Source organism: Vicia villosa, linkage group LG1 (genome assembly GCF_029867415.1).
Source record: "Vicia villosa cultivar HV-30 ecotype Madison, WI linkage group LG1, Vvil1.0, whole genome shotgun sequence".
In the NCBI taxonomy this organism is placed as follows: Eukaryota; Viridiplantae; Streptophyta; class Magnoliopsida; order Fabales; family Fabaceae; genus Vicia; species Vicia villosa.
In genome coordinates this window covers 202,830,713-202,857,806 of record NC_081180.1, presented here as the reverse complement: position 1 = coordinate 202,857,806, position 27,094 = coordinate 202,830,713, and positions in this window count along the sequence as shown.

Here is a 27,094-nt window from a genome sequence, read left to right as displayed (position 1 = left end):
GCTCATATCATTGACCTTTATCGAAGGCGCTTATCTCAGTTCGACAATCGAATCACCAACCGAGAAGGTCCTGAAAGTCCAGTCCATATGAGTGTAGCATCGAGTATCAACCAACTTCAGTCGGAACCAAAGCCAGCTATCTCGCTACTTTCTAATAGGCCAAAGCCAAGTTCGACTAAGGTTCTAAGGGCAAATTAGTGCTTAATGACACCACGCGGCAGCCAAGCATTTCCTCAGGTCGGATCCCAAGGAACACCAGGACAAACCAATGTGTCACACTAACGATGGCCATCAGATCAACCACATCAGTATACGCTGTGCAGTCTCCTTGATCTCATGCCAATTACCTAAGGTACTCAGATCCGGATTAGGATCTTTCACACAGCAAAATAACCAAAACAGCCCTGCAAAAATAAAGCAAACAAAGCAAACAGTAGAAAACATTTTAAGTGAATCCTAAACTTTTAAGGTAACCCCTCTTTTTAATCGAAGTCCCCAGCAGAGTCGCCAGTTCTGTAATACGGTGAACTGACTTTTATATCGAAATGTCGCGGTTAAGCAAGAGTCGCCACTGATTTTTATTTTATCCAAATTAAATCAGAAAGGCTAAAAGAACAGGAAAAACCTTTTAAATAAAAACTGAGTTCGGGGGGTAATTATGCAAAGGGAAGGTGTAAGGCACCCTTTGCATCCATGGTTTTCCATGGGCTCTTAATTGCTTTGCTCTTTTTTCGTTCAGAAATGTAGAAGAAGTGAATATGGAGTTTAGCTTCGTAAATGAGCGTAGCCATTTTGAAGGTTTATGAGAAAGAATATGAAAAAGGTTTTAGAGCAAGGCAAAGCAATTAGGGGCAATTACCTTAGTAATGTAGAAAACAGTTCTTTTAGCCTTTTAGGATGAAAGGGTCTATCCATGCCATAAGAGGGCAGGAAGCCTTTCATTTGGAGGTTGAAGGGTCATCGAGAGTTTGTTCGCCATAAGACTGTCCCAGGCCATAGAGAGGCAGGTAGTCTAAGGGAAGAACCAGAATAGCCTTTCGTAGGCAGCCAGAGGATACCTCAGCCTTTTCGTAGGCAACTTCCGAGGGTCGAGATCATGTTTAGTGTATCGAAGGCAGCATCATTAGGGACCCATGATCTTAATCGAGGCAACATGGCTGAGGTATCCTTGTATTCGAGGGACATGGCTATTCTGCAAAAACACAAGGCAATAGGCAACAAGGCAACAGGCAACAGGCAACAAGAGGGGTTACCAAAAAGTGTGTGTGGGTGCAACAATCACGTGATTAAATTCAGTTATTTATCTTGTAATTAGTTATCCTAATTCAGTTCAAGGCTTGCACTCCCTAAGATTACTACCCACAGCAGAAAGTATAAAGCAGTTAAAGCAATAATGGGGGAAGGGAAAATGAAACCAGCGGGGGGAAAGGGAAAATGAAACCAGTGGGATAATAATGCTATAGGTCTAATACAAGTAATAATTAAGATCGGGGTTTAGGGTTACCGACTATTCGAAGCTTTGGCATTTGGCAAACTCTGAAAGGTGGGAAAAATAAGAAGCAACAGTAGGGTGAGTGCATTATCGGTTCGGAGGAAAACATAGTTAACCCTAAAAAATAAAAGATAAAGAAACTAAAATAAAATAAATAAATAAATAAATACTTAGCTTTGAATTTGATCTGATATGGTTGGCAGTCAGAGGTATCCTCGGGGTTGACCCTGAAAATGTTTGGCAAAAGCAAAGGCAGAAAAAGACCTGAATGTATGCGGAATTCATTATATTTAAAGGTAAACCCTAAAATAAAAGGAAACAAAATAGACTTTTAAAATAATAATTAAGTTGAATGCTTAACTTCGGATTTTGGCCAGGCGCGTAGTCGGGCGAATCTTGGTGGTAACCCTAAAAAGATTGCACAAGGAAAATAATTTTTCAGTGTAGGGCAGTGTCTTGTAAACCCTGGTTCGGGCATGAATTAGATAAAGACTACGTTTAATAGAATAAATAAAAATCAATTTAATTAATTATTGGTATTCTACCTAATTAATTAAATCGATAATAATAAGAAAAAAGTTTTGATTAAATCCTAAACCTAATATCAATGAATAAGAAGTCAATTATAATTTAATTAAATAATTTAAGTAAATTAAGTTAATTTAAACAATTAATAAGTAAATTATTAAAATAAACAAATATTTTGTTTATTTATGTTTTTTATGAGAACAAAGAGAAATTTGGAGAAGTTTTTATTTTTGAAACGTTATTAAAAATATAAACTAAACATTATATGTAAATAAAACAAAATATATAAAAGAAATTAAAAAGGAGACTCAGCTTGGATCTGGTGTGGTTGCCAGGTGAGTGTCCATGGTAGGCCATCGGTTTGCAGGGCGTAGATCTGAAGCTGAGAACATCTGAAGGCTACTGGTCAACGTCACATGGTGGTCCTCTTGGGATGTGGCACACACGATCAGGAACCCTTGTATTTCATAAAAAATAGCGTGGATACTGGGTATCGAACCCTGGACGCCTCACTTGCCAAAACCTTCGCTTACCACCTGTGATATGCTCACCAATTGATAACATACTGCGTTGAAACTAATATATCAAAACAACATGAAGGAATTCAAAATAAAAAACGCGCCCAGGCTTTATCTTCTTCGCTGGGAATTTTCTGCAACAGACATGTTTTAGGCCACGGTTTTTCACGTGTTCCCTTAGCCCCTGCAAATTCAATCCTAGCCAAAAACAATGAGTAAATGAAATTCAAAGTCATGAATCAATTGCAAACTTCCCTCTGAATCCGTTGGTGGCCACGGTTTGGGCCGATTTTCCTTAATTCAAAAATCCCCAAATTTGAACTCTAAACCCTAACAATGGTGTCTCACGGTTTATGCACTCAAACATCAAATAAATTATCCAGAAACATTCAAGGCATCATGATAAACAAGTACATATAATCAAAACATGATGAGAAGGTATGAATCATTCTAAACGGAATCACAAAAAACTGGATGCAAACCGTGAGTTTCGGGGACGGTTCTGGGTGTGTTCCTTGCGTGCGAGGATCGGGATTGCTTTAGTAATCTTCACTGAACGTGTTGGGACCTTTGAATCTCTCTGAAACCTCTCCAAATTCCAAAATCGTATTTGGAAATTTTCTCAATCTGGCACTCGGGTATGGGGGTTTTGACTGCAGAAAAATTGTAACCCTTGCATATGAATGATTTGTGTACTTATAGTGAATGATTTAGGGCAACAAATTTGAACCAAATCTCTTTGCATCTTTGATTTCAATCTCTTTGGAAATTTGATTGAAATTGTTTCTAATTTAATCCAATATTGGTTCAATCTCTCTCCAATCGCGTGTGCACGAAATTGTGATGATTATGGGACATAATTGAAGATTGGATTTGATTCTTTTAAGCTCTTGAATCAAATATTTGATTTTATTTTAATTTATTTGATTTTAATCCTTTTTTGATTGAATAAAAAATCATAATAAATTAAATGAATCAGGTAAATTCGTGGGGATTGATTCTTAGGCTTTGGATGACTTGTGGATCAAGATTGAATCAAAAGATCTTGGGCCCATTTGCAAAAAAAACCAAATTCTTTCACATTTTTCCCTCCAAAATAGCCCAACTTTGACAAGGCCTATCTCTCTCAATTTTTGAGGTATGGAAGTGTTCTAGGACTTTTTAGAAACCTTAGAGAGTCCTCTAACCAGTGTATTTGGTCTCATATCAAAATTATTTTCCATGCTCTTTATATATCCTTTTGAAAAAATTGACTCTTTGTTGACTTTTGAAAAGGACTTATAATGTTTTGGTCCATATCTCCCAAAGGAAGCATTTTTAGACTTGGCATGTGAGCGACAAATTTGTAGAGAATTCAATTTCCTTTAAAATGAGCTTTGGATGGAAAATTTCTGATGTTCCATGTGAGAGTTATGGCTGGTCAAAGTTCAGTTGACTTTCTCCTATACAAACCCTAATTTAGAAACTTTTTGATTTGTTGATTTTTGATCTTTCCTTGATGAACCATGATCAATTCTTGATCAAATGGTGAATGATACTTAAATTTGAGGATCTTGACAAAAAATCAGGAGTTTTGACTTTACTTTGACCACAGTTGACTTTTAGGTTAACTTAGTCGACTGTTGACTTTCTGAACATTTGAGTGATCAATCTTTTAAGCTGACACTTGATACTTGTCATAGAGGAGATGTAAGATACTTTGAGCCATATGGGATGCCTTGGAGCCATTGATTCATTGATTTTTCCTTAGAACAACAAAACCCTAGCTCTTTGAACCTTGTTTAGGAGAGGGTGTCTTTGAGCTTTGTACCTTGACTTGAATTTGAATAGGAGAAATAGTATGGGGAAATTTTGGGGTATGACACTTATGCAATGATGAAAATGAATGCATGTAATCTCTACTGATGTATTATGTGTCATGTAGCATCAATTGGTAGAGGCATTTGCACGATTTGGCCAAAACTAAAGTTGGTCATGTCTTGAAATTTCACTCCATGGGCCTAACTTTGAACAAGCATAACTCTTAGCTCAAAATAAATTTGGATAATGTTGAGCACAATTTGGAAAGCCCTTAACATGTACTTCAATTCACTAGTTTGGAGTTTCTTCAAAATCATTTGGGAAATTTGTGTAAAATGGGATTAAAGTTTGAAGAAAACTAGGTTAAAAACACTTAAAATTTCACTAAGTGTTTATGACCTATAACTTTCAAAACTCATATCTCTCAAATGATTGATCTTTTGAAAAAAGTTCCAATGTGAAAAGTTGTTTTATTTTGCAAGATCTACAACTTTCATGTTGGAAGTTTTTTTGAGTTGTGTTGGTGAAATTTTGAGATCCATGAACTAGGTCAAAACACACCAATTTGACTTTTTGTTCCTTGATGGATTTTCTTGATTTTCTTTGGTCAAATGACTTCAATAATCATATATTGATGATATTGATCCTTAAAAGTCATGGTTTGATCCAAAACCCTAAAAGTCAAAGGTGATCTTGTACAGTTGACTTTTTCTAGGTGAAGTGAAATCTTGGACTTTTGTGATGAATCAAGTTCTCCTCCTCAAATGAATGATATGAATGGAACATATTGAGGTAATAGAAGTTCTTAAACCATGTTTTGAGTTGTGGAGCCATGTCCTGATTAAAAGTCAACTGTCCAGGTGAATTAGGTCAAAAACCCTAATTTGTAGGTCAGATGAAATTGATGAATGTGGATCTTGAATTGAAGTACAATTCCCATTGGATATTGTCATAGGGATCATTTGAAGATGATTGAGCCCTTTGAGTGATGCCCTGGAGCTTTTTAGGGTTTCCTAGATGTGGGCCCTGATTTTAGTCCTTGATGGGCTCAAACCCCCTAGTCTGGTGACCTGAGCAAACCTGAGTCCTGATGACTGGTGTCTAATCAACATAGGTGGATAAATGAATCATTTGAGTCCTATGATTGTATTAGAGGTCACTTTCTTATTGATTGATCCTTTGCCTGAGCTTCTTTGTTCTTGAACTCCCTCGACTGAGTATTAGATAAGCAAGAGACTGCTCTGGGTACTTGCCTTGAGTTGATGAAGTGCCTGGAGGTGTGACATCTCAGGGGGGTCAAAATTAGGGTATGACACTCTAGCATCAACTTCTTATGCTCTTTCAGACTGGTCTTTGTCATGCTTTCTGCAAAAAGGAATGATAGAGTATAAAGATATGGGATTAATACACATTTTCCAATAAAAAATCACCATTACTCAGCACGTGCTGACAAGACAAACCTATCAATGGTCTTGAAAACCCACTGACACACGCCAGCTCAATTTCGACTGTTGAGTGAATAGGGTTTACCGGTTTTCCAGGACGGCCCAAAACCAACCTTTGACGGACCAAACTATTCATTCCTACGGAACTCTAGATTGGGGGGCTTGTACATATTTGGGATATTTGGGACGCCCTAGCAAGTCGGCACACGAGGGAAGAAGTAGAAGCAAAAACGACAACTAAGTCCAAATCTGAGGGAGTGATCAGCCTAACTCGGCAAAAACAAGTTGTCGGGACGAGCCCTCAACTCGGACATGAGTTCCCCACTCATCTACAAACGGGCTCTACTAATCGGCGTATAAAAGTTACAAATAGACCCTTAATATTCCACCTAAGTTGGCCGTAACTGCCTACCACATACAAGAAGACCCCATCGTTATGGAGGTTACGATTCTTTAACCAAAACGGCGGGAGTTACGACAATTCACTCATTTATGGATGGAATCCAATGTTCCTCCATTTATGAGGGTGATTATGGCTCCAACAGCTATAAATAGGACTCCCAATCGAGGGATAAGCAAGACACATCTTTTCTTGAGCTCGCATCAGCTGTACTGCTCAAATCCCTAAAGCTAAACACCACAAACTCCTATGTGACCTCGCCGAAATCTTCTTCTAGGAGGTAATCAAAAGTGTTCTATAGGAACATCAACTTATTTTTAATTTTGGTTGTTTTCTCTTATGGTTCATGAAATCACCTTCGAGTTTCAGCAGGGGTTTGACTAAGTATTTGTGACTTTGCACTTAGGACTCACACATGCACTATTGACATTAGATTAATTTGTAATTGCTCTACCTTTTTACTTGACAGAATCACACTTGTAATGAGTCCAACCTGTTACTAATGGTGAAGACAACCTATTGTTTCTCCAATCATGGGCACAGAAATTGTTCCTGCAGTCATGGGTACATGAACTTATTGATGTTGATCAGTCACCATTTGTGTTATGTTTTCCATCATTTAATTATCAATAAGTCAGGTAAATTGTATGAATTGGAATGAGTCTTATTAGAAATTAGATTTGTTTTGATTATGTTTAGTGTATCATGAATTTTGAGTTTCTCGAGGATATTTTACGCTTTTGGTATGTTTCTAGTTGAAAACAGGTTTGGAAGCTCCAAGGATCGAAGATTGGATGCAAACGTCGGGCCAGAACGAGAAACAGAAAAAAGAAGAAAAAGTGCAAACATGTTGTCCATATGCGTAAGGCCAGGCCATTACGCGTATGAACCTCTCAGAATACGCGTAAGCTACGCAAAGTGGCAAAAGGATGGAAAAATGGACATTCTGCCCTACGCGTAACAAAGAAGGCATTCCGCATAAGGCTTTGTCAAAGAAGCCTGCACAGGCTTGTTACGCGTAGCATTCTGGCTTGTTACGTGGGCATTACGTGTAAACACCTCGGTCAGTACGCGTTGTCGGACGCTCGCGAAAAAAATGAACAGAGTCGCCACCAATATATTTATCCCATAGGGGAAAGGAATATCAGAAAACCTAGCGAAGGAAGGAACAAGGTCTTGCGACCAGAGAATCTAGGTACGGGAGTCGGTTACGCAAGGGGAAGGTACCAGCACCCCTCGCGCCCATCGTACTCGATGGTATCCACCTATGTTTGTTTCTATCTAAAGGGTGTGTACTATGTCTATGTCTATATGCGAATGAATGCAAAATGTAGGGAAAAGAAAGAATTGTACTCGCACGGGCCCTACCCCGCTGCCTATGTATCCTTTTCAGGAATCAGAGTTACCGTAGCTCGGCTCACGATTTTTTGTTTGTTTTTGTGTTTTTTAGTTGGGCGGAGTTAACGTTCGCGCTCTTGCATAAGGGATCGACCTACGATGCGATCGAGCGGAAATAACAGTGCCCTTAGGTGCCAACGAGGCAAAAGAAAAAGAAATGATTGGTTTGTGTCTTTTAGGGTAATTCCATGATGACAAAGCCCACTACAAGGCTTCGCACCACTTCCTTACTTTGTTTTAAGTCTGACCATTTATTAGTTGTTTTAAGTGTTTTTGGTTGGTGTTTTTTAAGGGAATTTATTTGTGACTTAGATCATACCAAAAAGAGTTTTTTTTGAATATTTAGAGAACGCACATCGAGGCCTATGCCACAATCGTTTCTCTAAATAGTGGTTAAGAAATACACCCTTTTTAAAATATTTAGAGAATGCACATCGAGGCCTACGCCACAATCGTTTCTCTAAATAGTGGTTAAGAAATACACCTTTTTTTTGAATATTTAGAGAACGCACATCGAGGCCTACGCCACAATCGTTTCTCTAAATAGCGGTTAAGAAATACACCGAGGCCTACGCCTCAATCATTTCTCCTCCTCTAAGTAGGAAAGAACATACATCGGGGCCTACGCCCCAATCATTTCTTTCCTACTACGAAAAAGAAAAAAACGGTATGATCCTTATCAGTATTTATTAAGTTTTTTAAGATTGAAAAGAAAAAGAATGAGAAGGGAACTAAACCTATTTTCTAATCTAATGTTTGTTGTTTTGTGAAAGTCTAAATCAAATGCTAACATACTAATGGGATCGATTCTAAAAGGAGCATATGAATGGTATTAACAAAGTAGGCCTAAAATATGGCCGAAAGCTAAACATCAAAATCACATGTCAAAAATAACATGGAAATGGTACAAAAACATAAAGGAAACGATTCGAGCATTAGTGCAAAATTAACCAAAAAATACTACTATTTTTTATGAGTTTTTAGTGTTAAGGGAGTTCTAATTCAAGCCTAATTTGTACTAAAAACTAAATCCTAATAAGCCTAAACTAGTATTTTTATTGCTTTTCCATGTCATTTTTATTACCTAAAAAATATGAAGCATTAAGTAAAAACCTAAGATCTATCTAAAAGAAAAGGTAAATTATGGGGGTGAATGTTAAAATTGATGGTGTAAAGGGAGTAAGATGGCGCAGGCCCAGGGATTGAGGCCCAAAGCTGTTAGTTTTTTTTGTTCAATTTTTATCAACAACGATGGTGGTGCATGACTGGGCCAAGGGGTGTGAACCGTAGCAATTCAGCATCAGGCCCAGATCTGATTGAATGTTTTTGTTTGCAAAAAAGAAAGTGTATGGGCTCAGGGGTGATAACAATTCGTTGGCCCATGGCTATTGTCCATCATCATATTTTTTGAGATGCCAAAAACACTGTGAATTCAATTAATCCAAATTCCTAATAATCCCAACCTAATCACGTACTTTAAACACAATTAATCCTAGTTAATCCTAATTAAACTAATTAAAACCACTATTAAGAAAAGAATGAATTAAAAAAGGAATTAAGTTAAGAGATTTGACCATTCGTCTCTCAAACGTATCTCCTTCCTCTCTGTGCGAACGACGACGGCGCTCTCTCCATGATCTTCTCCGATCAATCTCGCCGGCGAGCTTCCATCATTATTGTGGACAAACTTTTGTCTCTTCTGACCCTCTCGATTCAGACCCTCACTCGATTCTCCTATCAAATCGCTCGTCTCTCGCTCTCACTCAATCTACTCTCTTCTATGTCCGCGATGAAGGTCGTTTTAGATGCTTGTCGCCGGAGACCGTTGTCATTTGCGAAGGTGATGTTGCATATTGGATCGTGAATCGTGATGATGATTGGTGCGGTGAAGATGTGATCATCGATGCGAGTTCTGAAGCCTCAAGATCGACGATGGTGATATTCGTTGAGGACTGATTGAATCTTGTTGTTGTAGTGTTGTTGCTTCAGTCGCGACAAGAGAGATGAAGATGATGATTCACGGTTGTCATGAAGCTGGGATGAAGAACAAGGTTCTTGCAGATCGAAGCGTGAAGTACGTTGATGAAATTTCAGAGTGAAGTTTGAAGGTGGTTAGAGGTGAGTTCTCTTCTTATTTCAATCCTCTCTTCCTGTGAGTTTCTGTTACGCGAATGATTGAAGAAAAGCGCGAATTTTCTTTACAGGATTTTTGGAAGACGAAAGAAGTGTATATTCAATTGAAGATTGATGTTGGTTATGGAGAGGCTTGAAAAGGAAGGTTGATGAAGTTGTGAAGTGTCGCTACCGCGAAAAATGGAATCAGAGTCGCCACTAATATATTCATCCCATCGCGGGAAAGGAATATCAGAAACCTAACTCGAAACAAGAACAAGGTCTTTCGACCAGAGAACAGGGCACGGGAGTCGGTTACGCAAGGGGAAGGTGTTAGCACACCTCACGCCCATCGTACTCGATGGTATCCACCTATGTTTGTTTCTATCTAAAGGGTGTATCTATGTCTAAAACTAAATGCAAATGAATGAAAAAGAAACACGGGGAAAAGAAGGAATTATTTACAAGTGTGCTCGCTTAGGCCCCGCGACCCAATGCCTACGTATCCTTTTCAGGAATCAGAGCGCCGTAGTTCGGCTCAAGATTTTCTATGTTTTTGTGTTTTTTAGATGAACAGAGGTTAAAGTCGCACTCCACGATGCTCGACCTTTGGAGACTTATACGCCTAATTATGGAATGGATTCAACATGTTCTTAAGAATGCCACAAGGGCGAGAGATAGAAGAGAGTTTGAGCGTTTCGAGGAAATCCCCAAAGCAAGGGAAACTCGAGTTACTCTATGGTTTGTGTTTTTTAGAATTTGGGAACTTACGCCCGAATGGAACCCTAAAGCAAGGGAGATCCAAGCACTCGAATGATTCCCTAAAGCAAGGGAGATTCAAGCTTCCATTCCCTTTTTAATGATTTTCACTTTTTTATTAATGTTTTAAGTGTTTTCTTTGTACTTTTTAAAGGGGATTTATTTCAAGTATTTATTAGATGGATTAAAGTTGAAAAGAAAAAAGAATGAGGGGGGACTAACCTAGAATCTATCCTAATTGTTATTCTAAATCCTAATTAAAAATCTAAACTAAATCTAAAGGAGATTAACTAAAAAGAATTGTTTTAACATCTAAGGGGTATTTTTGGTATCCCACAAAATATAGAAAATATTCACAAAAATAAGAGAAATAAAACTCTAAACTATTGAAGAAAATATTCACAAGCAATTTTGTATTTTTTGTCATGTTAAAACTATTTTTTAGAATTAAAACTAAAAACTATGCATTTTTATCATTTATTAACCAATCAAAAATTCAAAGAAATCCAACAATTAAAGTCCAAAAAAACAAATATTCAAACCTTAAATTCTAAATGGCTAGAAAACAATTTTTATTATTTTTATTTAAGAAAAACTCAATTAATAAGCAAAGGAAAAAAGAAAAAAAAACCATTTTTATTTTATACTTTATTACCAGCAGAAGGGGGTGTAGAAGTAATATGAAAATGAACTAGATTCTAAGGTGATTGGCGTATTGGGCCCAAACCAGGGAGTGGCGAAAGCAAAACGTGAGAGCCCAATGTAGTTAGCTGCGCAGTCCAAACAACAATGACCCAATTCCATTTTTATTCTTTTCAGCATTGCATTTATCCACTAACACATGGTTTTTATTTTAACGTGACATGGTTATTCCAATGTGTATCAATTGGTCACTATGGAGTTTAAGTATAGTAGGACAAAAATGACTACCAGAGCCAACCATAAAATGACACGTAAGCATCCAATCAATTGCAAGTAAAATAAAAAGAAAAGCTGCGTCCAAGAAAATGGGAGAAGCTAACCAATAGCCATGTGCCACGCGAGCAAACCCTAGAACTAAATGAAAGTGAACTCAGATGCCGGAGCTACGCTCCGGTCATCTTCTCCGATCAATACCTTCGCCGGAAGCAACTCAAACCGCCCAGAAATCCATAAATCTGCCACTGTTCCACTCGGATTTTCGTGCTGAGCACAAATCCGATGCTTGTTTTCATCAACTCTCCCTCTAACGTATTAACCGTGGTCAAGAATAAAACCCTAGATCTAAGAAACTTGACCAAAACGTTCCACAACGGCATCCAAACAAACCTTAGGCCATATACATCCTAATGGTGCATTCTAAGCATACAAACACAAAATGTTTCATCTGAACTGAAATCATACAAAATCAACATATAATTATGCACCGGATTTGCATACAAATGCCTATGAACTAAGCAAACCTCTCAATAGTATTCAGAAAGCCTTTAAAGATTTACCTGATGAGGTTTTTGCGTTTATGAACACAAGAAAAGAATCCTCCACACAAATTTTCAGAGTTGAGATAGCTCTTTGTTCAGACCTCGATTCAGGGGAGAAAACCGGACTTCACTGATTCTTTGGAGTGATGATGCTGAGGCTTGATCTTTGAAGTTCTTGCTGAAACGGAAAGATGATGATGATGCTCGTGTGTAACTAACTCCTCCTTCGAAAAGCCATGGAGAAAGAGTGAGATTGAAGACGGTTCATGGAGGTTTTGTGGTGGTGATGATGATGGTTGAGATGGTTAAAGCATGAGGTTGACGGTGGTTGTGAAGAGTTTGTTACATGGTGGTTATGAAACTTTTAGGGTGGTTATGGTGGTTGTTCATTGTTCAAGGTGAGAGAGAAGAGAGAAGAGAGGAGAGTGTGAAAACTGAGAAAAAAAAAGTGAATCGTGATCCCACTTATGAAGGAACCATGAGTTTATATAGTGAGTGTGTGAGCGCATGGGGTTATAGTGTGGTCGCTGCATGATATCATTCTCCCTTAACACTTAATAAGCAAGTTTGTCATGCTTGGAGGGAAGATTCTACATGGCTTTTTCAATTTCCAGATTATGCATGGCTTGATACGGAAATATGCTGATGGATGATTATATGTCACACGCATGCTGCAGTGATTTCTGGCTCGTGACCGTATCTTAGTGCACATTTCGATGGCATGACTTTGAAGCTTTATATTTTGACAAACACGCTACCAAAATCGATGACTCATGGATATTTAGATAGATGAAATGGAGGAGAAGAGTTTGGTGTCAAAATTGAATCATTGAGATGCTTACACTTACTTAAAATCAGTCTTGAAAACGGCACGCTACATGTTCGATCAATTGCTTACGCGTGCCCTAGAACCCTGCCTAGCCTTTTGCCATGGACTACTCTTGCATGATCCCTACTTTGAATCTTTGTAATTCGTTCTACATGCATCCAATTCCCATGATCTTTTGTTCATTGTGTAGAGGGTATGGAGAAGAGGAGATTAATACCAAGTTCACATCTCATGGGTCTTTGTGCCTCTCCATAATCAGTTTCGATTTTGGCACGCCACGTGTTCGATTAAATGCTTGCACGTGACCAAGAATTTGCCCAGCAGCTTGTCTTGCATTCAGTGTTATTTTTTTCCAAATTCAAGACTTCCTACCTCTCAATCTAGACCTCGAATCAAAAAGTTTTCAACTACAACGTTGTAGTATGCCATGAATGGAACAATCTTTATCTTGAGCTTGTTTTGAAATGAGACCTGGATCCATGTGATAAATGAGCCTGAAGTTGACTAGTCATCATGCCAAAAAACATCAAAAAATTTCTAAGTGTAGAGCTCTCCTTGAATGGGGGTTTCCAATCTTTTCAACCTTATATCTTTGCAACCATGACTCAAATGAACAAACTATGAACTACAAAATTGTAGTGTGCCTTGAGTTGAGCAACTTTGATGTTGAAATATTTTTCCAAAAAATGCTTCTAGCCATGTGTAAATTGGTCCTGAAGTTGGCTGCTCAACCATTCTAAAAAACCTCAAAATTTTTCTAAGTTTTAGAACTTTCCTCATTTGGAATTTCTAATTTTTAACCAACCTTCCAAAAATGGCAGCTTTGATTATTTTCTTGATTTTATTTATTTCTTTGATTTTCTTGACCAACTTTTCACCAAAAATCCACATTTGACAGTTGACTTTGACTTTGACCAAAAAGTCAACATTTCCCGATTTTTTCTGATTTCAAAAGAATTCCCCGATTAATCCGTTTCTGATCTGATTCTCAATCAATTTTCAATCAACCTAAATCCACGGAATATTTCCTCAGGGCAATCATATTTTCGTGCTCAAAAATCATCTTCTGATTAAATATTGACCGAGAAGTCAACTGGGTTGACTTTGGTCAAAACCCTAGTTTGAAAAGCCTGATGAGCTTGAGGATTGTATCTTTTAACCGGAGCTTTGACTCGGAGAGAATGAAACCTTGATTTTAGGAGTATGCCCATGGAAATGATCCTCTTCAATAAGACCTCAGATCTGACTCTTCTTAACCAAGAAATTCCCCACTTTCAGCCTCTTTTGTCAATTTTCTTGAGCAATAACTGTGATATGGATGAATGCATTAGATGAATGACCTACATGAGGTATGTACATGAATGTGATATGAAAGCCAATTGGATATAAATAAATGGGCAAATTTTGGGGTGCAACAGCTGCCCCTATTCAATCTTCTTGAACCTGAATGTACGAACGACACAAGTTCTGGACATTTGAGGTGCGAGTGGATTGAATACCCGAAAGTACCATCAAAATTTGCGTTCTGTGGTACAACAAAGAGTGATGAGTATTATCAAAGGATACCAGCCGAAGGTGGACCTTAAACAGGTTGCTAACCTCAGTTAGACTTCAAAAAGAGACGCAATCTAAGCGTGAGTTGATAAAGGATGAAACCAGTCGAAGGGGAATCCGATCCTAATTGCTAACCTCAGTTAGACTTCAAAGAGAGACACCACGGAAAGGCGACTCGATAAAGGATGTAACTAGCCGAAGGGGAAACCGATCCTATCTGCTAACCTCAGTTAGACTTCAAAGAGAGACACAACCGAAAGGCGACTTGGTAAAGGATGTAACCAGCCGAAGGGGAAACCGATCCTATTTTGCTAACCTCAGTTAGACTTCCAAGAGAGACAAGGCCTACGGGTGACTCGATAAAGGATGTAACCAGCCGAAGGGGAAACCGATCCTATTTTGCTAACCTCAGTTAGATTTTAAAAAGAGACACAGCCGAAGGGTGACTCTATAAAGGATGTAACCAGCCGAAGGGGAAACCGATCCTATTTTGCTAACCTCAGTTAGACTTCAAAGAGAGACACCACCGAAGGGCGACTCGATAAAGGATGTAACCAGCCGAAGGGGAAACCGATCCTATTTTGCTAACCTCAGTTGGACTTCAAAAAGAGACACAGCCGAAGGGTGACTCTAGATCTAAAAAGGTATGCCAATAATCATTGGACTTTACTGAAGAAGACTAGTAACAACTAGACTCTATGGGGATGTTTATGAACACTGAATTCGAAAGAGATGCCAATAACTATTGGGCTTGACTGAAAGAAAGGCTAGTGACAACTAGAACCAATAAGAGGATGCCAGTAAACAGGGCTTTCAAGAAAGTATTGGTGCTTGCGAAGCATAAGAATTACATGGATCCCTCAGGCCAAAGGCGGGGTGTACTCTTCAAGGGTGGCAATCACTCGAATTGCCACACACATAGTATGGATTTCAAATGTTTGAAAAATGAGATGGGTTGAATGCCCACCCTCATTCGCACTCTATTATGCACGCGGCACGCGGGAAAATAACCAAAACAAGACTAGTAACGACTAGACTCGACACGCGGATGACAGTAACCACTGAACATTCACGGAGATGTTGATGCTTGTGAAGCATAAGAGTTACATGGATCCCTCAGGCCAAAAGGCGGGGTGTACTCTTCAAGAGTGGCATTCATTCGAGTTGCCACACACCAAGTATGATTACCCAAATGATTGAAAAATGAGATGGGTTGAATGCCCACCCTCATTCGCACTCTAATCTGCACGCAGCATACGGGAAAATAACCAAGGCAAACTTCCAAGAAGCAAGAGATATCCCTTATGCAAAAGGCAGTAAGGAGACTCACAACAAGTAAGTACAAAGAGAGGACTGGTGACGCCCATACTCTATTAGATGATGCCAGTAAACACTGGACTTTGAAGAAGATATTGTTACTTACAGAACATAAGAACTACATGGTTCCCTCGGGCCAAAAGGCGGGGTGTAATTCTACAAGAGTGACAATCATTCGAATTGCCACACACAGAGTATGGATTATCCAAACGATTGAACTCAGCAAACGGGAAATAACCAAAGAGACAATGATCTTAATGAAGACTGACTTTGTATTCAATCCACACTGGAGGGAGAAAGTGAGACTTCTTTTGGGGATATATTACCTCGTGCCTTTGGAGCACATACAAACTTGGCTTATGTATTGATGCATGTTTGAACTTTTTCATGGCGTAATGCTCCATATACATGGAAATGCTACGCATTTTTGTAGATGCAATGTGAATGCAATGATTACTATATGTAGCGATAACGAGGGCCCTTTAGAGAATATTCCACTGACTTGTCGATTGAACTTCGTCTCTGACTTCGGGAGAGGTAAACACCAGGGAGAATCCCCTTTGTGTTAAGAACTCTGTGGGGGTGCCAATAGACATTGGACTTTAACTTGCAAGATACACTTCTTCGTTGAATTGAAGAATACTTCTGACTTCTCACCATGTGCCATTGCTTGGAGAATTTTCAGCATTCCATTTACCATGTTAGGGATGAGAACCCTGATGAGGAACCCTTGTTGAGAGGATTGGAACAACTCTGAGGAGACATAAACTCCTATTTGGCAAGAGAAATAATTCTCGGGAGAAATAAACTCTTATGCTCAGGGAGTGACTTTTCCAGGAGAAATAAACTCCTATGCTTGAGGAATGGAATCAACTCTCAGGAGAAATAAACTCCTATGCTTGGGGGGAGAGTAACTTGTTGGGGAAAAGCATTGTGATACTTCTCCATTATGTGATGGCCAACCGCACCTTACAGGTTAATGGCGATTTCTTCAATACAAACCAAAAGAGTACGCCCCAGGCTGCCTGACTTGTGAAGATATATGATTTAACAAAGACATTTGCCTCGAAAGGATCCTTACACCATAATTACTTGAGAAAATTCTGCCCCCAGCATATTCAAGCGTTTGAAATATTCTTTCTCTTGATTCACGGATCCTTGAAGAGATTTGTCGAATCTTGATGTAACTGCCCTTGATTGAGTGAGTTTGAGAGATTCCTCGACGTCACTACTTCAGAATGATTGAAATTCAGAGAGAGATTCCTCGACTTGATTAACCCAAATTGATCGAATTTGAGATGTCAAACCTCGATTTGATTGCCCCGGATTGGCTGAAATCACGAGAGAGATTCCTCGTCGTGACTGCCCCTGATTATGTACATCTTATCGGAATCCTCAAGTTTACTTCCCTTGAAGTCAACCAAACTATGGAAGCAACTTTATCACGCTCAATGGAGTTTTCAAAATCTTCCCCTCAAGGATACTTAATCAAAATGCATATACTCAACAGAGTATTCAGACTTCTCCCCTCAGGGTAGCCAATCAAAGAAGGTATCAAACGATTTGCTCAATGGAGCATTTAACCATTTCCCCTCAGGGTAGCCAACCAAGAACAATATCAAACTGATCAGGCTCAATGGGGTCTTCAGGCACTTGTCCCTTAATGATCAATCAATAAAGGCATCAAACTGCACATGCTCACTGGAGTATTCAGGCAACTTGCTTTGATAATCATTCTCTGAAATGATTGCTTTTTATTCTACAGAGTTCTCAAGTCTCTTTTACTTTGACATGATCAAGTATTCATGGATTCTCATCATGGAAACTTCCTTGATGTTTAAACAAATGTTTTGTATGCAAAAGAATGTTAATTCTAAGAATGATAATCCTAATGCAAAGCCCATGTTAGTCTTGAAGTTTAAACAAACTTTTTATGCAATGAGGTGGCCACCTCTTGTGAATGAAAGATAAAGCGGGCATACAATACCAACATAGATATGTGTTACGCTTCATTGGGAGTCAGCTAAACGCTATCTCCTTGGAGTGCGTCTTTGAAGTAAACCCTACTTCAATTAGGACTTTTAAGGGTTGTAACTTGGCTGGGTTCACGGTTTTTAGAAACAAAGGATTTTTAGGCTCAAAATTATTTGGTGCCCACCCCCTTCATGATGTTCTCCAGTCCTAAGTTCAATTAACTCAACATGAGTGCTCATCCCTCACAAGGAATTTTGAAATGGTTGAGGAATCAATGAGGTTCAGTCGCTCACCTTTTATTCTTTTGATTCATTATCACACGACTTTGTTCTTGCTTTATTTTCACCATCCTTTTTCTTTTTATTGCTATATATTTTTTTTCTTTCTTTTTTCATTTTTTCTTTCTTTTTTTCGTTTTTTTTCTTCTTTTTTTGAACAAGTCGTGTGACCTCGTGTTGTCTTTGATTCGTTGGAGATGATTGCGACTGCCTCACTCCTTCGATTGATGAAGAATTACCATTGTGGTACCGTCATCTTTTTTTTCTCTTGGTAGGTGAGAGATAACCATCACGGTCTTGAATTTCCTCAACCTTTTGAAGGATAACCATTGTTGTTTCCTTAAATGTATATCATTTGGTGAGTTTTGAACACTTGATCAAGTTAAATGAACACTACCCTGCCCCAGGGTTAAAATTAAGGGTTTTTTCTGAACAGAAAAGAAACTCCTACTTCAAGGCTCAAAGGGGTTAACGAGGGTATATCTCCCTTATATCTCCAGTGTTTGGGGATTTGAAACACTGCCTATACATCATCAGCAGGTTTTTATTCAAAAACACACATTTAGGGATTTTGCATTTTTTTGTCATCATTCTCCCTCCGCTCTTTGCCTAAGCAAGTGATTAGTAAAGTTGGTATCGTGATGCTAAAAACTTTTATTTTTTGAGTGAAAACGAATGGATTATTTCAAGACAAACATAAACAATGCATTATGGTTTTCATTCGAAAATTAACAAAACATCCACATGCAATCAATGCTTAAACAAACAATGAAATATTACCAATGAGAATGCAATAAAGGTTTTAAATGAATGCCATTGTTGAGGAGACTTGAATCCGTATGGACTGATTGCTCTCGAATGCCTTTTGCAGTTTTGACACCCCATTGAGACTTCAATTTGTGCATAAACCCTCTTGGAGTGGATATCGTTGTTCTGAAATCAACGAGGACTTGAATTCTGCCTTCGAATGTCCTACCACCTTCAGTTGAATGGCTAGGTGCCCCAACATGGTGGCCTCTTAGCATTATCATATTTTCCTTCCTCACACTTTAGATTACTTCACAAGAGAATATTCTAACAACGGCGAACGAGAGTGGTACATTTTTGCCTTACTTTAGGGATTCGAGCAATGCAAGTGATGCAATACTCAAGATAGACAGTGTCTTGCTTATCCCTCGATCGGGAGCCCCAAATATAGATGCTAGAATGGTAATCACCATCATAAATGGAAGAAGCTAGTATGATCATCACACTCAGGAGAACTACTAACTGAAGTTCCGACAAACAAGGAAGTGAATGGGCACACGGCAATAGAATCACATCAATTTGTTTCTCATATTCTTTTTTCATCTATTGACGAGTAAAGGCCACTGAGAAGAGAATTCCGGAAAGAGAGGACCCATGATATGAAGCAACAACTTGAGAATGAGAAATGCCTCTGAAGAACACTCTTGATTATCACATGGCAAAGGATTCTGACGGTGTCACCCAAGAATTTGTAATGCATTAGGGATTCGAGCAATGCGAATGGTGCATTACTCAAGATAGACAATGTCTTGCTTATCCCTCGATCGGGAGCCCCAAGCAACTTCCACATATGTATAAGAGATGATTACCAATTTAGCTTCAGTTTCCAAACCATTCTGATTCATAAGACCTTCTCATGGTTGAGATTAACATTTGCATTTGGCCTTTGAGGGACTTGTCTCAAATTCTTCTTGTCAAAGAGAAAAAGGCTTGAATAACCTTCATTCACTGGTTCGTGTCAACCCCTATTTCTGTCCTCATCTCATTCAAGTCCTCACGGAGTTGTTCCATCATTAACTTTCGAGCACGTGGCGGTGAGAAGTTAATTTGTTGTTGAAGTCAGAATTTGAATGGAAAGGGCCCCCATAAGCTTCTGATAGAACCATGAAATGCATGATAGTATGAATGCATGTTTCATTTCTAAGGGATCCTAAAGCCTTTTCACAATTTTTCTCTTTTTATTCCCCTTTTTTTTTTGCATATAGTATCTTTCCTTTTTTCTTTTTTCCATCTTTTCTGTTTTTCTACTTTTTCGTTTCCTCTTTCTTTTCCCTTTTTCTTTAGAATCAGACTTTAGGATCCCCCACAAATGAAGTGGATGAAGGAATGATGTTATGCAATGCAAAGTGGTGAGACCGAACGTCTCGCAATCTGGATATCTGAATTATACTAATCTTTCTGAATGATGCAGGTTCAAAATTCCGGCTTCAGATTGCAATATAAAAATCCGGGTATGATGAAGGCTAGTATCCTGTCCCACCCCAATCTCACAGGTATGTAGTCTAGACACGGACAAGTGGTCCCTAATGGTCACCAGGGTCTACAGTTCCCATGGGGTACAAAGTGTTTGAGGCAGCAAGCGTGCCAGACACAGTGTTCCATGAAAGAACCTCGCCCAGTTGTGGTACCCCATGTTGAACTCGATCGTATCCACGCTAATCCTATGTGTCACTGGCCTGGGTAGTGGGCCTTTTACCTCATACAACCCCCCACCTGCAAAACAGAACAGAAGACCCCAAGGAACACAAAATATAATCCATATGCATGATGTGCAAACAGAAATAAACATGATATGCAGGCAAAGAACATGCATGCAAACATATATACAAGGTATAGACATAAAACAAGTAAACACCCAGTAAATAAACAAACAAACGCAAGCTAGGATCGACTCGCTAAGAATGGACCCGCAATAGGTCTAGCAACATCCCCAGCAGAGTCGCCAGCTGTCGCTACCGCGAAAAATGGAATCAAAGTCGCCACTAATATATTCATCCCATCGCGGGAAAGGAATATCAGAAACCTAACTCGAAACAAGAACAAGGTCTTTCGACCAGAGAACAGGGCACGGGGGTCGGTTACGCAAGGGGAAGGTGTTAGCACCCCTCACGCCCATCGTACTCGATGGTATCCACCTATGTTTGTTTCTATCTAAAGGGTGTATCTATGTCTAAAACTAAATGCAAATGAATGAAAAAGAAACACGGGGAAAAGAAGGAATTATTTACAAGTGTGCTCGCTTAGGCCCCGCGACCCAATGCCTACGTATCCTTTTCAGGAATCAGAGCGCCGTAGTTCGGCTCAAGATTTTCTATGTTTTTGTGTTTTTTAGATGAACAGAGGTTAAAGTCGCACTCCACGATGCTCGACCTTTGGAGACTTATACGCCTAATTATGGAATGGATTCAACATGTTCTTAAGAATGCCACAAGGGCGAGAGATAGAAGAGAGTTTGAGCGTTTCGAGGAAATCCCCAAAGCAAGGGAAACTCGAGTTACTCTATGGTTTGTGTTTTTTAGAATTTGGGAACTTACGCCCGAATGGAACCCTAAAGCAAGGGAGATCCAAGCACTCGAATGATTCCCTAAAGCAAGGGAGATTCAAGCTTCCATTCCCTTTTTAATGATTTTCACTTTTTTATTAATGTTTTAAGTGTTTTCTTTGTACTTTTTAAAGGGGATTTATTTCAAGTATTTATTAGATGGATTAAAGTTGAAAAGAAAAAAGAATGAGGGGGGACTAACCTAGAATCTATCCTAATTGTTATTCTAAATCCTAATTAAAAATCTAAACTAAATCTAAAGGAGATTAACTAAAAAGAATTGTTTTAACATCTAAGGGGTATTTTTGGTATCCCACAAAATATAGAAAATATTCACAAAAATAAGAGAAATAAAACTCTAAACTATTAAAGAAAATATTCACAAGCAATTTTGTATTTTTTGTCATGTTAAAACTATTTTTTAGAATTAAAACTAAAAACTATGCATTTTTATCATTTATTAACCAATCAAAAATTCAAAGAAATCCAACAATTAAAGTCCAAAAAAACAAATATTCAAACCTAAAATTCTAAATGGCTAGAAAACAATTTTTATTATTTTTTATTTAAGAAAAACTCAATTAATAAGCAAAGGAAAAAAGAAAAAAAAACCATTTTTATTTTATACTTTATTACCAGCAGAAGGGGGTGTAGAAGTAATATAAAAATGAACTAGATTCTAAGGTGATTGGCGTATTGGGCCCAAACCAGGGAGTGGCGAAAGCAAAACGTGAGAGCCCAATGTAGTTAGCTGCGCAGTCCAAACAACAATGACCCAATTCCATTTTTATTCTTTTCAGCATTGCATTTATCCACTAACACATGGTTTTTATTTTAACGTGACATGGTTATTCCAATGTGTATCAATTGGTCACTATGGAGTTTAAGTATAGTAGGACAAAAATGACTACCAGAGCCAACCATAAAATGACACGTAAGCATCCAATCAATTGCAAGTAAAATAAAAAGAAAAGTTGCATCCAAGAAAATGGGAGAAGCTAACCAATAGCCATGTGCCACGCGAGCAAACCCTAGAACTAAATGAAAGTGAACTCAGATGCCGGAGCTACGCTCCGGTCATCTTCTCCGATCAATACCTTCGCCGGAAGCAACTCAAACCGCCCAGAAATCCATAAATCTGCCACTGTTCCACTCGGATTTTCGTGCTGAGCACGAATCCGATGCTTGTTTTCATCAACTCTCCCTTTAACGTATTAACCGTGGTCAAGAATAAAACCCTAGATCTAAGAAACTTGACCAAAACGTTCCACAACGGCATCCAAACAAACCTTAGGCCATATACATCCTAATGGTGCATTCTAAGCATACAAACACAAACTGTTTCATCTGAACTGAAATCATACAAAATCAACATATAATTATGCACCGGATTTGCATACAAATGCCTATGAACTAAGCAAACCTCTCAATAGTATTCAGAAAGCCTTTAAAGATTTACCTGATGAGGTTTTTGCGTTTATGAACACAAGAAAAGAATCCTCCACACAAATTTTCAGAGTTGAGATAGCTCTTTGTTCAGACCTCGATTCAGGGGAGAAAACCGGACTTCACTGATTCTTTGGAGTGATGATGCTGAGGCTTGATCTTTGAAGTTCTTGCTGAAACGGAAAGATGATGATGATGCTCGTGTGTAACTAACTCCTCCTTCGAAAAGCCATGGAGAAAGAGTGAGATTGAAGACGGTTCATGGAGGTTTTGTGGTGGTGATGATGATGGTTGAGATGGTTAAAGCATGAGGTTGACGGTGGTTGTGAAGAGTTTGTTACATGGTGGTTATGAAACGGTTAGGGTGGTTATGGTGGTTGTTCATTGTTCAAGGTGAGAGAGAAGAGAGAAGAGAGGAGAGTGTGAAAACTGAGAAAAAAAATGAATCGTGATCCCACTTATGAAGGAACCATGAGTTTATATAGTGAGTGTGTGAGCACATGGGGTTATAGTGTGGTCGCTGCATGATATCATTCTCCCTTAACACTTAATAAGCAAGTTTGCCATGCTTGGAGGGAAGATTCTACATGGCTTTTTCAATTTCCAGATTATGCATGGCTTGATACGGAAATATGCTGATGGATGATTATATGTCACACGCATGCTGCAGTGATTTCTGGCTCGTGACCGTATCTTAGTGCACATTTCGATGGCATGACTTTGAAGCTTTATATTTTGACAAACACGCTACCAAAATCGATGACTCATGGATATTTAGATAGATGAAATGGAGGAGAAGAGTTTGGTGTCAAAATTGAATCATTGAGATGCTTACACTTACTTAAAATCAGTCTTGAAAACGGCACGCTACATGTTCGATCAATTGCTTACGCGTGCCCTAGAACCCTGCCTAGCCTTTTGCCATGGACTACTCTTGCATGATCACTACTTTGAATCTTTGTAATTCGTTCTACATGCATCCAATTCCCATGATCTTTTGTTCATTGTGTAGAGGGTATGGAAAAGAGGAGATTAATACCATGTTCACATCTCATGGGTCTTTGTGCCTCTCCATAATCAGTTTCGATTTTGGCACGCCACGTGTTCGATTAAATGCTTGCACGTGACCAAGAATTTGCCCAGCAGCTTGTCTTGCATTCAGTGTTATTTTTTTCCAAATTCAAGACTTCCTACCTCTCAATCTAGACCTCGAATCAAAAAGTTTTCAACTACAACGTTGTAGTATGCCATGAATGGAACAATCTTTATCTTGAGCTTGTTTTGAAATGAGACCTGGATCCATGTGATAAATGAGCCTGAAGTTGACTAGTCATCATGCCAAAAAACATCAAAAAATTTCTAAGTGTAGAGCTCTCCTTGAATGGGGGTTTCCAATCTTTTCAACCTTATATCTTTGCAACCATGACTCAAATGAACAAACTATGAACTACAAAATTGTAGTGTGTCTTGAGTTGAGCAACTTTGATGTTGAAATATTTTTCCAAAAAATGCTTCTAGCCATGTGTAAATTGGTCCTGAAGTTGGCTGCTCAACCATTCTAAAAAACTGATAGGTTAGTTTTCATGATGCAGTGTGAAAGGCTTAGGCTGGTCTGAGTTGAATATATTATATGGTTTTGAAACTGACTTGGTGTTGAAGTTTGTGGCTTTCTTTGCTACTGTTAGTGACTCTTGGTAGTACTTGGGGCTGGTTGTGATATTGCATATGTGTTATTTGCAGGTCTAATATTGGTAGCTAAGAAGCGTAATGAAGGCAAAGTGGAGATCATGAAGGCAACTTGGTAGATTTCGGGTTGCAAGGCTGGTATCATTTGCAGATGGTGACAGGTTGATGGGCTGCAATGTACAAGACAGGGACTAGGTCGTGGAGAGGTAGACGAAGGTTTCAGTACAGCCAGAAGTTGACATGAAAGGCTGAGTTAAGACTGTTTTGAGGTATGTATTGGTTTTAAAGTATGGTGCTAATGGTTGCATACTGTTTTTGAGTATTGATGGGTAGGATTAGGACTGTGATGGTTGATGTATGAGTTTATTATGACTAGTAGGATGTTTGAATGTTTTTTTTGGTTTTGTTGAATCAAGTTTGAAATGTACAGGGATGGATGTTTGGGATAACAGTTAGAAATAGTATGGCTGTGTGAATGTATGGTGAGCTTTGAATATGTTGAACGCTTATGTACTGTTTCTGATTCTGCAGGTCCATGGCTTAGTTTCCACCGTAGGCTTTGGCCAAGTGGTCTTGGAAACAAAATCTCCAAAGTAAATGCCTCCATTTATTTGCATATGAGAAAAGCATGGTGAAGATAAAGATCCAGAGAAGAAAGGCAATTGGGTTTAAGAAGTAAACAGTCAAGGTCAAAGGTCAATGGTCCGGTCAACATAGTCAATGGTCAACAGTTGACCAAAGTCAACTGTTGATTTTTTTCTGTATAGTTTTTTGTAATGTAGTGATTTTCGTGCAACTGAACATGGCTTTTGTAATATCTTGTAATGGAATTTGAAATGTAATGTTTTTTCTCATACTTCCAAATAAAGTTTGAATTATCTCTTTCCCCTTTAATTGAAACTAAGATGTTCCAACATTTAGATTCAAACTTCCATCCAGGTGAATTGCACCGTAAGTAGAGGATAGATACAACCTTCAATGAATGAGTGTACCCGATTGAGAATTAATCCATGCTTGCACTTTTAACCTCTCAAAAGCAATCACCTTTCTCCCTTGAAATAGCAGTATTAATGTGGACCAATAACTTGCAATTGAAAGAGGCCAATATTCATGAACCAAAAGCCCTGATTCCATATTTCAACCAACTTGTCTGTAGTAGGAACCTTAAACCAGTAAGAACCCGATTCACCAGAGGATTTTTAATCCCATGCTTTTAGATGTTTATTTAATGAATGAATGCGATGTCATGTTAATGCCCTAATGGAGTATGCAGATGAATGCAAAAGTCTAAGCTAGTTAAAATAAGTTAGGGGTAGGACAAATTTGGGGTATGACAGCTGCCCCTATTTAATCATCTTAAACTTGAAGGTGAGATTGGCGTCAGCCTTTCGAACGTTCGAGGTAGAAGAGGATTAAATATCAAAGTACCAGAAATTTGTCCTGAAATGAGTGTGATTGTCATCCTTATTTTTGTTTTGATATATGCTGGGGAAAGAGAATTTTTGTTTCTTTGGTGGAAAAATTTACAATGAGTAATTGGATTTGAATGGGGTAGCTTGTAACATGGTAGCGGTGCTAATACAGGGTTCTCAAAGAGAATGGTTGTTACATGGAACAGTAATTGAAAGATATGGACTTGACGAGAGATAAGATAACACAGACGAGTGTTGAAGAAGGACTCAAACGAGCATCGAAAGAGAAAAATAGACGAGTGTTTGGACCAATACAAACGAGTATCTAAAGAAGATACGGACGAGTATTAAAAGAGAAACACAGACGAGCGTTTGAATCAATACAGACGAGTATCGAAAGAAGATACAGATGGGTATTAAAAGAGAAACACAGACGAGCGTTTGAATCAATGCAGACGAGCATCGAAAGAAGATACAGACGAGTACCAAAGGAAAGGCACAAACGAGTGTTGACTTAATACAAACGAGTATCGAAAGAAGATACAGACAAGTACCAAAGAATAACACCGACGAGTGTTTGACTCAATACAGACGAGTATCGAAGGAAAGACACAGACAAGTGTTGACTCAATACAAACGAGTATCAAGGAATAACACAGACGAGTGTTGGGTCAATACAGACGAGTATTGAAAAGAGATACAAACGAGCATCAAGGAATAACACAGACGAGTGTTGGATCAATACAGACGAGTATCGAGAAGGGACACAAACGAGCATCAAGGAATAACACAGACGAGTGTTAAGTCAATACAGATGAGTATCGAAAGAAGATACGGACGAGTACCAAAAAATGACACGGACGAGTGTTGAAAGAAATACAGACGAGTATTGAAGAAATAACACAGACGAGTGTTGAGTCAATACAGACGAGTATCGAAAGAAAATACGGACGAGTACCAAAAGAATGACACGGACGAGTGTTGAAAGAAATACAGACGAGTATTGAAAGAATAACACAGACGAGTGATGAGTCAATACAAACGAGTATCGAAAGAAGATACGGACGAGTACCAAAAGAATGACACGGACGAGTGTTGAAAGAAATACAGACGAGTATTGAAGGAATGACACAGACGAGTGTTGAAAGGATGACACAGACGAGTGTTTAAACAAATACAGACGAGTATTGAAGAGAGATACAGATGAGTATCAAAAGAATAACACAGACGAGCGTTGAATCAATACAGACGAGTATCGAAAGGAGATACAGACGAGTACCAAAGAATAACACAGACGTGTGTCGAATCAATACAGACGAGTATCGAAAGGAGATACA